Below are 14,068 nucleotides of genomic sequence, written 5' to 3'. Positions count from 1 at the left end.
ATAAATAAATAAATAAATAAATCTATAAATTTAGTAAGTCAAATAGCAAATATTAGAAATAATCTCCAGAAGTTTTCCATGTGCACAAAGGCAACAAAATTCCAAGACCGTATTCATTACAGTGTTTATCTTATTTATTTTAAAGATTTATAAGATTTTATTTATTTATTATCGAGAGAAAGAAAGAGAGAGAGAGAGAATAAGTAGGAGGAGGGGCAGAGGGAGAAGCAGACTCCCCGCTGAACAGGGAGCCCAAGTTAGGGCTCTATCCCAGGACCCTGGGACCATGACCTGAGCCAAAGGCAGATCCTTAACCAACCAAGCCACCAGCTGCCCTAAGACTGTTTAATTTAAAATATTATTTAACAGGAGTACTTGGGTGGCTCACTTGGTTAAGAGCCCAACTGTTGATTTCAACTCAGGTCATGATCTCAGGGTTGTGAGATCAAGCCCCGACTCAGGTTCCATGTGGAGCCTGCTTAAGAATCTCTTTTTCCTCTCTCTCTGCCCTCTCCACCTCTAAAATATATAATATATAACATATAATATATAATATACATAAATATATCATTTAACAGACGACTAATATATTATCTTTCATGCAATTTATAGAATTCAAAGGAATTTCAAAAGTATGCAGCTTATTTTCTGAGGCAGATTTTGATAATGTGATCCTGATTAAATACTGATTAAAATGAGCCATCCAGGGCACCTAGGTGGCTCAGTGGGTTAAGCCTCTGCCTTCAGCTCAGGTCATGATCTCAGGGCCCTGGGATTGAGCCCTGAATCGGGCTCTCTGCTCAGCAGGGAGCCTGCTTCCTCCTCTCTCTCTGCCTGCCTCTCTGCCTACTTGTGACCTCTGTCTGTCAAATAAATAAATAAATAATCTTTGAGGGTTGCCAGGATGGCTAAGTGGGTTGAGCCTCTGCCTTCGGCTCAGGGCATGATCTCAGGGTCCTGGGATCGAGTCCCACATCAGGCTCTCTGCTAGGCAGGGAGCCTGCTTCTTCCTCCCTCTCTCTCCCTCTCTCTATGCTTGCCTCTCTGCCTACTTGTGATCTCTCTCTGTCAAATAAATAAAAAATCTTCAAAAAAAATCTTTGAAAAAAATAAATATAAAAAAATAAAATGGGCCATCCATATACCCACATTCTCTATGGAAATAAGTTTCCTGAGACAATTCATTATATTATACATATATATACCTTCTCTTCAGTCACATTCTAACTACAGAAGCTCAACAGGATAAACCTAGACTGGCAACTATATATATATATATATATATTTATTATAAATTCACAAAGAACTCTTTTTCACTTATCAGCCAAATATATTCCTTCTTTTTGCCCTATGGACAGGTGTCGTAAGGATAAGACTCATTAAGAAGTACTCTGCAACAGAGAAAATGTTTATGTAAGCTTATTAGTATGCTGTTTTCCAATGAAAGGTAATTGAAAGTTTCTTTGAATGGCTTTTTCTTAAGGGAATAGAAAAAAACAGATGTTTTCATCACAAGCATCACTTACCAAGCAACCCCAAATGCATGGCACTTTTATTAGACAAGAAAGCAAGTACAAGAATATTTGATTGCCTAAATCTGTACCAGTATATATTCATTACCATTGGACTCCCAACACTGCATAGGAAAATTACAGTAGTTCTCTTTCAACTCCATCCATCACTCTACAACATAACTATTTGAATCTTTCCCCATATACACAACCCTCGGAATCACCCTCTACTTATTTCCCTTACTCTTCATCTCTTTTATCTTTTTTTTAATTTTATTTTTTCGGTGTTCCAAGATTCATTGTTTATGCACCACACCCAGCAGTCCTAAGGGGGAAATACATAGCCATCCAAGCCTAACTCCAAAAAACTGAAAAGTCAGAATACACCAGCTCTCTTTACACCTTAAATAGCTGGAAAATCAACAACAAATTGATTGTTGTTGATTTGTCCACAACAAATTAAGCCAACCCAATGCACAAGAAGGAAAATAATCAAGATTAGAGCAGAGATCAGTGAGTTAGAAACTAGACAGTAGAACACATCAGTGAAACTAGAAGTTGATTCTTTGAAAGAATCAATAAGATTGATAAACCACTAGCCAAACTAATCCAAAAGAAAAGAGAGAGGACCCAAATTAATAAAATTATGAATGAAAGGGAAGAGATCATGACTAATACCAAGGAAATAGAAATCATCATCAGAAATTATTATCAACAGTTATATGCCAATAAGTTAAACAACCTAGAAGAAATGGATGCATTCCTGGAAACCTATAAACTTCCAATACTGAAACAGGAAGAAATTGACAACCTGAATAGACCAATATCTAGTAAGGAGATTGAAGCAGTGATCAAAAACCTCCCAAAAACAAGAGCCCAGGACCTGACGGATTCCCTGGGGAATTCTACCAACCATTCAAAAAAGAAATAATACCTCTTCTCCTGAAGCTGTTTCAAAAAATAAAAACAGAAGGAAAACTTCCAGACTCCTTCTATGAAGCCTGCATTACCTTCATCCCCAAATCAAAGACTCCATCAAAAAGAAGAATTTTGGACCAATATCCCCAATGAATATGGATGCCAAGATTCTCAACAAGATCCTAGCTAATAGGATCCAACAGTATATTAAAAAGATTATCCACCTAGGGATTTATCCCTAGGATGCAATGGTGGTTCAGTATTTGCAAATCAATCAACATGATAGAACAAATCAATAAGAGAAGAGAGAAAAACCACATGGTCCTCTTAATTGATGTAGAAAAAGCGTTTGACAAAATACAGCATCTGTTCCTGATTAAAACTCTTCAAAGTATAAGGATAGAGGGAACATTCCTCAACTTCATAAAATCTATATACTAAAAGCCCACAGCAAATATAATCCTCAATGGGAAAAGATGACAGCCTTCCCTTTGAGATCAGGAACACGACAAGGATGCCCACTTTCACCACTCTTGTTCAACATAGTATTAGAAGTCCTAGCAACAGCAATCACACAACAAAAAGAAATAAAAGGTATTCAAACTGGCAATAAAGAAGTCAAATTCTCTCTCTTTGCAGATGACATGATAGTTTATATGGAAAACCCAAAAGACTCCACCCCAAAACTACTCGAACTCATATAGCAATTCAGCAATGTGGCAGAATACAAAATCAATGCACAGAAATCAGTTGCTTTCTTATACACTAACAATGAAAATATAGAAAGGGAAATTAGAGAATTGATTCCATTTACTATAGCACCAAGAACCAAAAGATACCCTGGAATAAACCTAACCAAAGAGGTAAAGGATCTGTACTCAAGGATCTACAGAACACTCATGAAAGAAACTCAAGAAAGAAAGAAGACACAAAAATATGGAAAAGCATCCCATACTCATGGATCGGAAGAATAAACATTGTTAAAATGTCTATACGGCCTAGAGCAATCTATACTTCCAATGCCATCCCGATCAAAATTCCACTGGCATTTTTCAAAGAACTCGACCAAACAATCCTAAAATGTGTATGGAAACAGAAGAGACCCTGAATCCCCAAGGAGATGCTGAAAAAGAAAAGCAAAACTGGGGGCATCACGTAGCCTGATTTCAAGCTTTACTACAAAGCTGCGATCACCAAAACAGCAGGTACTGGCACAAAAACAGACACATAGACCTAATAATCTTAGTCAACTAATAGTCAACTAATCTTCGACAAAGTAGGAAAAAATATACAGTGGAAAAAAGACAGTCTCTTCAATAAATGGTGCTGGGAAAATTGGACGGCTATGTATAGAAGAATGAAACTCAACCATTCTTTCACACCATACACAAAGATAAACTCAAAATGGGTGAAAGACCTCAGTGTGAGTCAGGCATCTACCAAAATCCTAGGGGAAAACCTAGGCAGTAACCTCCTCAACAATGGCCACAGCAGCTTCTTTCAAGACATGTCTCCAAAGAAAAAGGAAACAAAAGCAAAAATGAACTTTTGGGACTTCATTAAGATCAAAAGCTTCTGCCCAGCAAAGGAAACAGTCAACAAAACAAAGAGGCAATCCATGGAATGGGAGAAGATATTCGCAAATGACACTACAGACAAAAGGCTGATATCCAAGATCTATAAAAACTCCTCAAACTCAACACTCAGAAAACAGATAATCACATCAAAAAATGGGCAGAAGACATGAACAGGTACTTCTCCAAAGAAGACCTACAAATGGCTAACAGACACATGAAAGAATGTTCATCATCGTTAGCCATCAGGGAAACTCAAATCAAAACCACATTGAGATACCACCTTGCATCAGTTAGAATGGCTAAAATTAATAAGACAGTAAACAACAAGCGTTGGAGAGGATGTGGAGAAAGGGGAGCCCTCCTACACTGTTGGTGGGAATGCAAGTTGTTGCAGCCACTTTGGAAAACAGTGTGGAAAGTCCTCAAAAAATTAAAAATAGAGCTACCCTATGAGCCTGCAATTGCACTACTGGGTATTTACCCCAACAATACAGATGTAGTGAAAAGGTGAGCCATCTGTACCCCAATGTTCATAGCAGCAATGGCCACAATCGCCAAACTGTGGAAAGAGCCAAGATACCCTTAAAGAAATGAATGGATAAAGAAGATGTAGTCCATATATACAATGGAATATTACACCTCTATCAGAAAGGATGAATACCCAATTTTTGTATCAACATGGACGGGACTAGAGGAGATTATGCTGAGTAAAATAAGTCAAGCAGAGAAAGTCAATTATCATATGGTTTAAGTTACTTGTGGAGCATAAGGAATGACATGGAGGACATTAAGAGAAGGAAAGGAAAGGTGAACTGGGGGAAATCGGAGGGGGTGATGAAGCATGAGAGACTGTGGACTGAGAAACAAACTGAAGGTTTTGGAGGGGGAGAGTGGGGAGATGGGTGAGCCTGGTGGTGGGTATTAAGAAGGGCTCATCTCTTTTATCTTGAGACAAAAAGAATCCATGGACAGAAAACTGCTGCATCCTTCTCCAAACCAACCTAAAACTTATCTGCACTATGACCACTCCTTCCATCTATTCAGGAATATCACGGAATCAAGTATCCAGTTTTTTCCATCTTAAATTATCCAGATACCTCACATTCCCCAGATCCTATGTTTTACTACTAAAGTTTTCCACAGGACTGGCAATGTTCCTAATAATTCCAAATCTTCATCTCTTATTCCTCCACAGCCCAGTATCATGGCTCAACTTAAATAGCTGCACTGACTACTGAACCAAAGAGTTATCATCATTTTTCTCCACCCCAGTAGAGAACTGTGCAAGATCACTAGATGCAATATAGCACAACCTCTTAATATATGTATTGCTTTCCATACGCTGTAGGCTAGGTTCCCTGAGAGATTTCAAGCCAGATTCCAAGATTCCCCAGGAGGTTTCAGATAGATATTAACAAGAAGGACATCTACTACACGATTCTCTTGGGGTCAATATCCAGGAAAGGAGGAGAATCACGTTCTGCAAGGAAAGAAATGAGGCTGTATCCAGTTTCATCCCATAGGGATATCTGGAGATGAAATGACACTCCAGGGTGGTATGAAGGCCCAGCCCAAGTTGGAGAAGGGACTGGGTCTTAATACACCCAAATTAAGCAGTCACTGGTTGCCACCTCTAGGGAATGTGCAACTTCTATGAGGCAACTGTTTTCAGCTAATAGAGTCAATCCCCAAAGACGGCTAATATCATAGTACTCACGATACAATGAACCCCATTCTCAGGATGCTCCCCACACCTCAATAACCTCTGCAGCTAGATTGATCTTAACCAGATCCTACTTCTCTTCCCAACTTCTAAATGTTGCAGTACCTCATGATTCCTTTTTCATCCCTCATCTTACAATGTATTCTCTCAAGGCAATCCATCTACTTCCATCCTTTCTTTTAATTACAGGCTTTAGTAAGTCAAACTTTTATGTATACCAGCGATGTCTTCTAGCTCTATACATCTATTTGCAAAATTAACTTGCAGAATTCTATGCATGACTTCTTCCACATGCTCCTCCTCAAGCAATATACACTTTTTTTTTCTTATTCTACACACACATATACACAAACCAGGATATATTTATTTTTTAAATTATATTTACTTATTTGAGAAGGGGGGAAGAGGGAGAGTATGAGTGGGGGGAGGGGCAGAAGGGGAAGCACACTCCTTCTGGGAGTCCAATGTAAGACTCAATCTCAGGACCCTGGGATCATGACCTGAGCTGAAGGCTGACACTTAACCAAGAGCCACCCAGGCACCCCCAGAATATCTTTAAAAAAGAGATATTATGACTCTTCTGCTGCAACCTTTCTTTGTCTTCCTGTTTCCCTTCAGAAAAACTAAAAAAAACTTAAAACTTAAAAGAACTTTTCCAAAGCTCTATACATTTTGATCTACTTTTTCCCCTAATTTCATCTCCAATTTAATTTTATGCATTCACACTTTCTCTCTAACCCCTTCCATGAGACTAATCTTTATCTAATCTTTATTTATTCTTAAAGTCTCAGCTTCAATGACATTTAAAATAAAAATTCATCCAACCTTTCAGTCTGGTCCAGGAATTTTGTCTACAGTCTCACTCCATCTTTATGCTTATGTAAGTGGTAATTAAAATAAGTTATAAAAATTATTTTGTTTTTTCCCCTTGATTGACTATAAGTCCCAGGAAGGCAGGGAAAAAAATCTATATTCTTTTTCAGTCTATCCCCAGTGCCTACCTAACCTAAGACTTGACACACAGAAAAGGTTACATTTATACATTTACACATGCCGAAAGAAACAACACGGACTAAAGAATGAGTTATTAAATAAGCAAGATTTAAAATTAGGATTAATTTCAAAGGCTCACTGGGATACAATGGAAAGGGATGATTGCCTATAACCAGAAGAAAGAAGAAAATATCAATAAAAAAATAGGGAACAGAAATCAGAAGATAACACAGAGGATGGCAAACTGAACTTGCTTTTCTAAAGCGATCCAAATGACTAAACAACAAAGCAAGCATGGCGAAGTGCATTACGGTAAAATGTCTAAATACTGTAAAGCAAATGGAAGTGAGGTTTTTCTTGACCTCTGGATAAATGGAAATACACAGGGATGAAGAATATTTTGTAGTTGAGAAAGCAGACACTAAAAAGAAAAAGAACACAGTTGGCTAAAGAGTAGCATAGTTAAAATTTGAACTAATTTCTTTCCAATCCCAAACGTATAATTTTCTACTATACCAACTCTACCTCAGAGAAATGTGAAGTAGTTTATAATAAAGAATATCAACTGATCTTTTATTTTCAGCTTCAGGATTAACTATCCTGACACTAGCTTTAGAAATTTCAGTGGAACTTTGAAGAAAATAATCCTTTGAGAGACATTACGATAACACAATGAGTTGGAGGGCTTGTACTTTTCCCATGGAAAAGGGAAGCTAACTATATGGTAGAGGGTGAGGGAGACGCATGCATTAAAAATCTGCCAGTGCTCTGAGCCTCACATTTAACTTGTAGGATCAAATGAAAATTTCAATCAGAACTGTCACTTTTGGATGAGATCAGTTCCCATTGACAATGAGCACAGACTTCCAAATGCATATGGGAATTATGTGACACATCAAGGTCCAGCTCTGTGAAACATACTCTGTGCAATATGGCTTACGGAGTCAACATTCCTTCATTTAATTGCACTCATCTAATGGATGCCTTGGAAAGCAAGTACATCAAAGACTCTGTCTTAACAGACTTCTGAAAGAAGAAAAGGATGTTCTTGTTGCTCTTTAACAGCCTGCTGATTAGTTTATGGCACAGAATTGAAAATCCAGCAAAGCACATCTTCAGACTGAACACATTCAGCTTCTAATATTACTTCAAGTCTCAGCTAAAAAACAGAGCATCATACATGAGTAATCTGCTCTGACTTACACTGGGATACCCCATGCTGAGATAATACTCATGTCTCTGCCTCGGCACTTGTCTAGGGGAAGGCTAATATCAAAAAGGATTTTAGGAGAGTTTCACTAATTCAACAAACACCATTTTTAAAATATCAAACATATGCGAAGCACTGGTTTAGGAAGAGAAGATACAGAAAAAAGGGGTATATTGCATGTTGTCTGGTAGAAGAAGACCAGTAAATACATGCAGGAAAATGATCTAGCTGCAAAGATAGAAATGGACGGAAGTCTGGAAACTGGCAAACATGAGATAAAACAGTCAGTTCAGGGGCACCTGGGTGGCTCAGTGGGTTAAGCCGCTGCCTTCAGCTCAGGTCATGATCTCAGGGTCCTGGAATGGAGCCCCACATCAGGCTCTCTGCTCGGCGGGGGGTGGGCCTGCTTCCTGCTCTATCTCTTTCTCTGCCTGCCTCTCTGGCTACTTGTGATCCCTCTGTCTAATAAAAAAAAAAAAAAAAACAAAAAACAAAAAACAAACAAAAAAAACAGTTCAACATAAGAAGAGGGAGTTCAAAGGAAGATTCACTTGAGTCAAGACTTGAGCTAAGGGGCGCCTGGGTGGCTCAGTGGGTTAAGCCTCTGCCTTTGGCTCAGGTCACGATCTCAGGGTCCTGGGATGGAGCCCTGCATCGGGCTCTCTGCTCAGCAGGGAGCCTGCTTCCCCACCCCCCTCACTTCTGCCTGCCTCTCTACCTACTTGTGATCTCTGTATGTCAAATAAAATAAATAAATAAATCTTAAAAAAAAAAAATACTTGAGCTAAGTCTAGAAAGAGCAGCAGTGTTCCCGAGGCAGGAATTTCAGGAGGAGGTGGAATAAAATGACTTGGGACCAAAGAAAAAAGCTTCATCAGGGAGGTCTGAAATAAAGTCTGACAGGTCTTGGGAGACTTGCAGGCAGTTTGATTGGCTGGGGCAGAGGTCGAGAGACTGGACATGATGAATTATATCTGGAAACAGGTCAGGGTTTTCAACGTCACACAAAGGAATTTTCACTTTTTCTATATGCCACGGGAAGAAACTGGAGAGCGTTAAGCGAAACAATGAGACCTCCACATAAACACAGACTGAAGTTGGGGAGATGAAAAAATTAACTTATCAGATAAATTGGGAAGTAAAATTGCATAATTTATCTGCAAAATAAGTACTTCTCCGCATACCTCCTCCCCCGATTCCAGCAAATGGAATCAACGCCAGTTATTAAGTATTGAACAGCATTTCCTACTGTAACAAGGGGATTCCAATTGTGTTCTTTCAGTTCTAAGTGTGTTCCAAGGGACTTTAACCCACATCTCCACATCTTTTTATACAAAATCAGCTTAAATGATTTGTTCATCAAAAAGAAAGAAATACAATAAAAATAGCATTTGGTTCTCCTGAATTAACCAGCTGAGCTACTTGAGGAGAAAGAGATTAGAACGAAATTTCCAATTATTTTTCACTTAATATTGCAATCACAAACAAGCAGGTAATAATTTTTTCAAGATAAAAGTCTCCAGAAATCACATGGGGAAAAGCATGAAGCTCATGCTTCCTCCTCACTCAAAGGAAAATGCTATCAGGCACAGCTGTCTTTTTTCAAAGGCCACTGTTATGTCATTTACGATAGCAGTGTGGCAGGGTGTCAAAAGCCACCTACCAATGAACATGCCAATGCCTCTTTATAAAATGTGTCACTCCTTCCATCCAGAGGCGAAGTCTAGTTCTCGATCCTTAAGTCTAGGATGCCCCTGGGGCTTGCTTTGGCCAAAGGAAAGTGACAGAAATGGTTTTGGGGACTTTTGAGCTTAAGACCTTTTGCTTCTAGTTTCTGTCTTGGAACTGAGAATTCCCACATAAAGAAACCCACATTCTCCTGCTACAGAAGTGTACATGGGTCCTGCAGAACGAGAGACCACAGGTAGATGGAGTCCACAAGGAGGAGAACCATAGCATTCCAGTGGACGGTAAGCCTCCCAGCTCCAGACGTGTGAACGCGCCCACACTGGCTCCTCCTCCTGCTTCAGCTCAGCCCTCCAAAGCCCGGTCCAGCATAGAGGTGCTATCCTTGCTTCGTCCTGCCCAAATTGCTGTCCCATGGAATCACGAGCAAAATGGCAACGGTTCAAGCCCTTAAATTTGGGCGTGGTTGATTACACAGGAACAGATACACAGTCTAAGTGGTAATGGGCTTACTGCTTCCTTTTCAGAGAAAAACCCCAGTGGCCGACCACACTGCCATCTAGGAGACATGCGAGGGCTCAATTAGTACAAAAATATCATAGCACGTGGGACACAGAGACAGAACTACAGTAGCAGACCCTGTACACAGCAGGAGACGCAGGAACTTAATGTACAAAGAGCTGCAGGCTGACCCAGGGGCCTTTTCAACATCTGCACTCTTAGAAGCAGAAACAATAGCACAGCATACACTGGACAGTGATGTATGTATGTCACACATGAATCAGGCCAGCCAAGCAAGAATCCAGGCTAGAGAAAGATATTAGAAAATCCAATGAAAACACTGAACTTGTTTTTCTTTAGACATGTGCCCCAACTACGATGTTGAAAGAAAAAACACTCTTTATTTTTCTTTCCCCTAAGGAATAAATAAAAAACAAACACCAAAATTTCCCCTATTTTTTTTAAATTTATTGTTACATCAGTTTTATAGTATTTTAGAAGTTTGATTTATTCTTACATTGAAAACCAGTCAAAAAGTATCTGGGTTCCTCTTATCTCTGTATTTTATAGAAGTTTTAAAATGTGTCACATACTATAGTATTAAAAGAAAACATTATCTCCTCCCAATAAGCAGTGTCATATAGTATCACACTGCAACTCACTTCAAGGTGTGTGATAAGAACGTTGCTTTTGGAGAAATATTATGGTCTAGCTGGAGCTCCCTTATATGTAATTATTTAAGCTACCATGCTACAGCATGCAAAATGTATACATTAGAAATGTTTTAAAGTGCTATGAGTTTTTCAGTATTTATGAGGCACTAAACAAATGCCATGATTCTTCTGAACACTTACCAAGCCCAGCTGACCAAAACAAAGAGGAATGATAAAGGTTTATTAATTTTTCCATAATCACTTCTATTTTTATCTTATCTGTTTTCTGGTTTCAAGGTAATGGAACTTTGTTTATAACAAACAAAAAATAAACATATTCGTTTCTTACTAATATTCTTATCCTCTAAAGAAAATTCCCTTCTCTTGTTTTCAGTTGAGCTACCATCCGAATAATAAATTCTTTTCAGATGCTTTTGCTTTGAATTTCGGGGTTACCTATACCTATTGGATGATTAATTTCACCCCCCCCCCGATATCTGAATATCCAGAAAGATGCCCTTTACATAATTTGGCAGGTAAATATCACAGCATCATTGCCAGGGAGGAGCCTCAAATATGTGGCCACAACAGAGTTGGGATGCCATAGATAGAACTTTAATTTCAAGCACACAGAGTTATAGACCAAATTCAAATAACCCAGGCCTTTTTTACATGTAAAAACTATTTTGTAACCGTTGCATTTTTGTCATGTAAGCTAGTAAGTAGCTCATCAGCTGCTTATATTCTTAAGAGATTCTAAGGTTTTGACATAGTAGTGACCCTTGGTAGAAAAGTTGTTTTCTTTCTTGTCTCTTTAAAAAAAATTTCAAAATCGTGAAGGCATTTGATATTTTATGCCCTACCACAGTTAAACTTTTTCGTCTGAATTTTATTATATTGCACCTACCTAAAGATTTCCTTAATGCCTGTCCTAATTCTTTGGAGATTTGTAAAGTCTGTTTAACAGCTTTTCTTAGTCATTAGCAACTTCCTTTAGAATTTACTAACGAGTCTCTCATGACTCTGGAGTTCTGTCAGTCATGGTACTTTTTAATGTCTTTATCACATATTTGGGAGTAATTCTGTTACTTTTTACCTCACTTATAAACTTAATGATTTTTCTTGCATCTCTGACTGCTAAAGAGGTTACATCACTCCTATTTGCATCTAACGCCTTCTCATTTTGAGTATCATAGGGCCTCCACAAATCACATGAGCCCACCATTTTCTTCAGAGAAGAGGACCTAGTTTAGCTTCCTGTGGTAATTGTCCTCTCTCTTTGCTTATCAGAGTATATGTGAATTTGGTTTAATTCTACAGCATGTGCTGTCTCTCACATGCACAGAGCCTGGCGTACTTGTAGCTAGCTCTCTTCTCTTTCTGAGATAGGATTAACTCTTCTAAGTTTATTTTAAAAAATCGCAACTAAAAACAAAAAAATTTCATCTCTCTAAAATCTAGCCTCCTTTTTTTTTCTTGAAAAAATACTTCACCCCAAACTCTTTATTCAACTGCCTGAAACATTCAGCCCTACTAATCTATCTTTAGTTCCTTGGCTTTGATTGATGGACTAACAAGAGTAGGTCCCTGAATGTTTCCAGAAAGTGCATCTTATGCTCATATGTCCAAGTCCTAACCCAGGATTATCACATTTAGCCAATAAAGGTATAGGATGCCCACTTAAGCTCCACATAAACAACAAATAAGTTTTTAGAGTAACTTCACCCCAAACTACTTATGGCTTAAGTTAAATTTAACTGTAATTTATCAGGTTATGATAACGGGATAACTTTTTCTCCTTATCTTTTGTCCCAAACTTTGGTTGGGAACTTTCTGAGATCTCTAGTTTCATCTCCGGATGTAAAGGGAAAAAAAAAAAAAAAAAAAACCCTGCTCATTTGATTTTATTTTCACATATTTGATTTTTTTATAATATTAGAACTAGATCTCAGGAACAGCCTTATGCAGCTACCGCATAAGGGCTCATCTCTCATTGTTCCTTAGGAATAACTTGTTCAGCAGGTCCCCTTCAAATTAACTAATTAATTCAAACTACAAGCATTGTACATATACTCTTTGACAAGAATTGCAATATCACAGATCCCAAAAAAGACCCAGTGATACCCTGTGCACTAGAAATTTTAAAAGTCTAGTAAATGGGGGAAATCAAGATACATGAAATGCTCTTATTTTAACACTGATACCTGTGTCCTTTGATTGAGCTCTGCTTACCTATACATTATGCTCTCATTATTAAGAACAATTTATGTCATCATTAGGGCATAAGGATTAGAATTAGGGCATATGTATATGGATTTCTTTACAGGCGACAAAAAGTTAAGTGTGACCCTAGGAAGAAAAATATGCTGTCCAAATGGAAAACTGGAATTCACAAAAGATGTATACAGAACAGTAGACATGCTTTAAAGATCACATTTTATGGAACTTTCTTTGCTTTCGTACTCCAAATGTTGGACTGACCTAGATCAGTTCTCAGATGTCTCTTCTCTATTACTGACCTCTCAGTCAGAGATCCTTAAAGTGCAGTCTGGAAACCCCTAGGGGTCCCTGAGACCTTTTGAAAAGATCCTAAAGGTCAAAACATTTGTTATAATAAGATGTCACTTTGCTTTAACTATTTCATTCTCTCACAGTTACACACTTGGGTTTTCCAAAAGCAACATGGCAAATGATATCTCAACAGATTGAGAGTAGAAGCAGATGTAAGAATCCAGCTGTCTTTTATTAAGAAAGCCATTTAAAAAGATATGCATAAATTTAAGCAATCCCCTTTTTTCCCACTATTTTTTATGTTGGAAAATATAATTATCGACTATAAAAAAGCATATTCATGTAAAAAGCTCATTATTCTTATTTTTAAATAAATTAATACATATTTTGAGACTTTGTTTTATCTTCAAATCAGTATATATTAATAGAGAAAATCCACAATAAGCAAAAGTTCTTCAGAGTCCTACATAGTTTTTCTGGAATGTGCAGAGATCCTGAGACCAAAAAGTTTGAAAACCAGTGATAGCCAATCACATAGGTTTAACTACCATTCCTCTTTATCCTTGTAACATCAAAATTTATATATTCAAGTGCAGCCATTCTCTGTGTTAAAACAACCCAATGACTTTCCTACACATGCAGAACAAAACCCAAACTTCTCTTTGTGGACTACCAGGTCCTAAGAGATTGGCCTCTGCCTCCATCTCCAACTTCATTATCTATCAGTTTCTGCTCCGTCTGCTTTTGAGTCACACTGGCCATCAACGCTCTTCTCCAAATATGTC

Source organism: Mustela nivalis, assembly GCF_964662115.1.
Source record: "Mustela nivalis genome assembly, chromosome: 1".
Lineage (NCBI taxonomy): Eukaryota > Metazoa > Chordata > Mammalia > Carnivora > Mustelidae > Mustela > Mustela nivalis.
Note: the sequence above shows the minus strand (reverse complement) of the source record.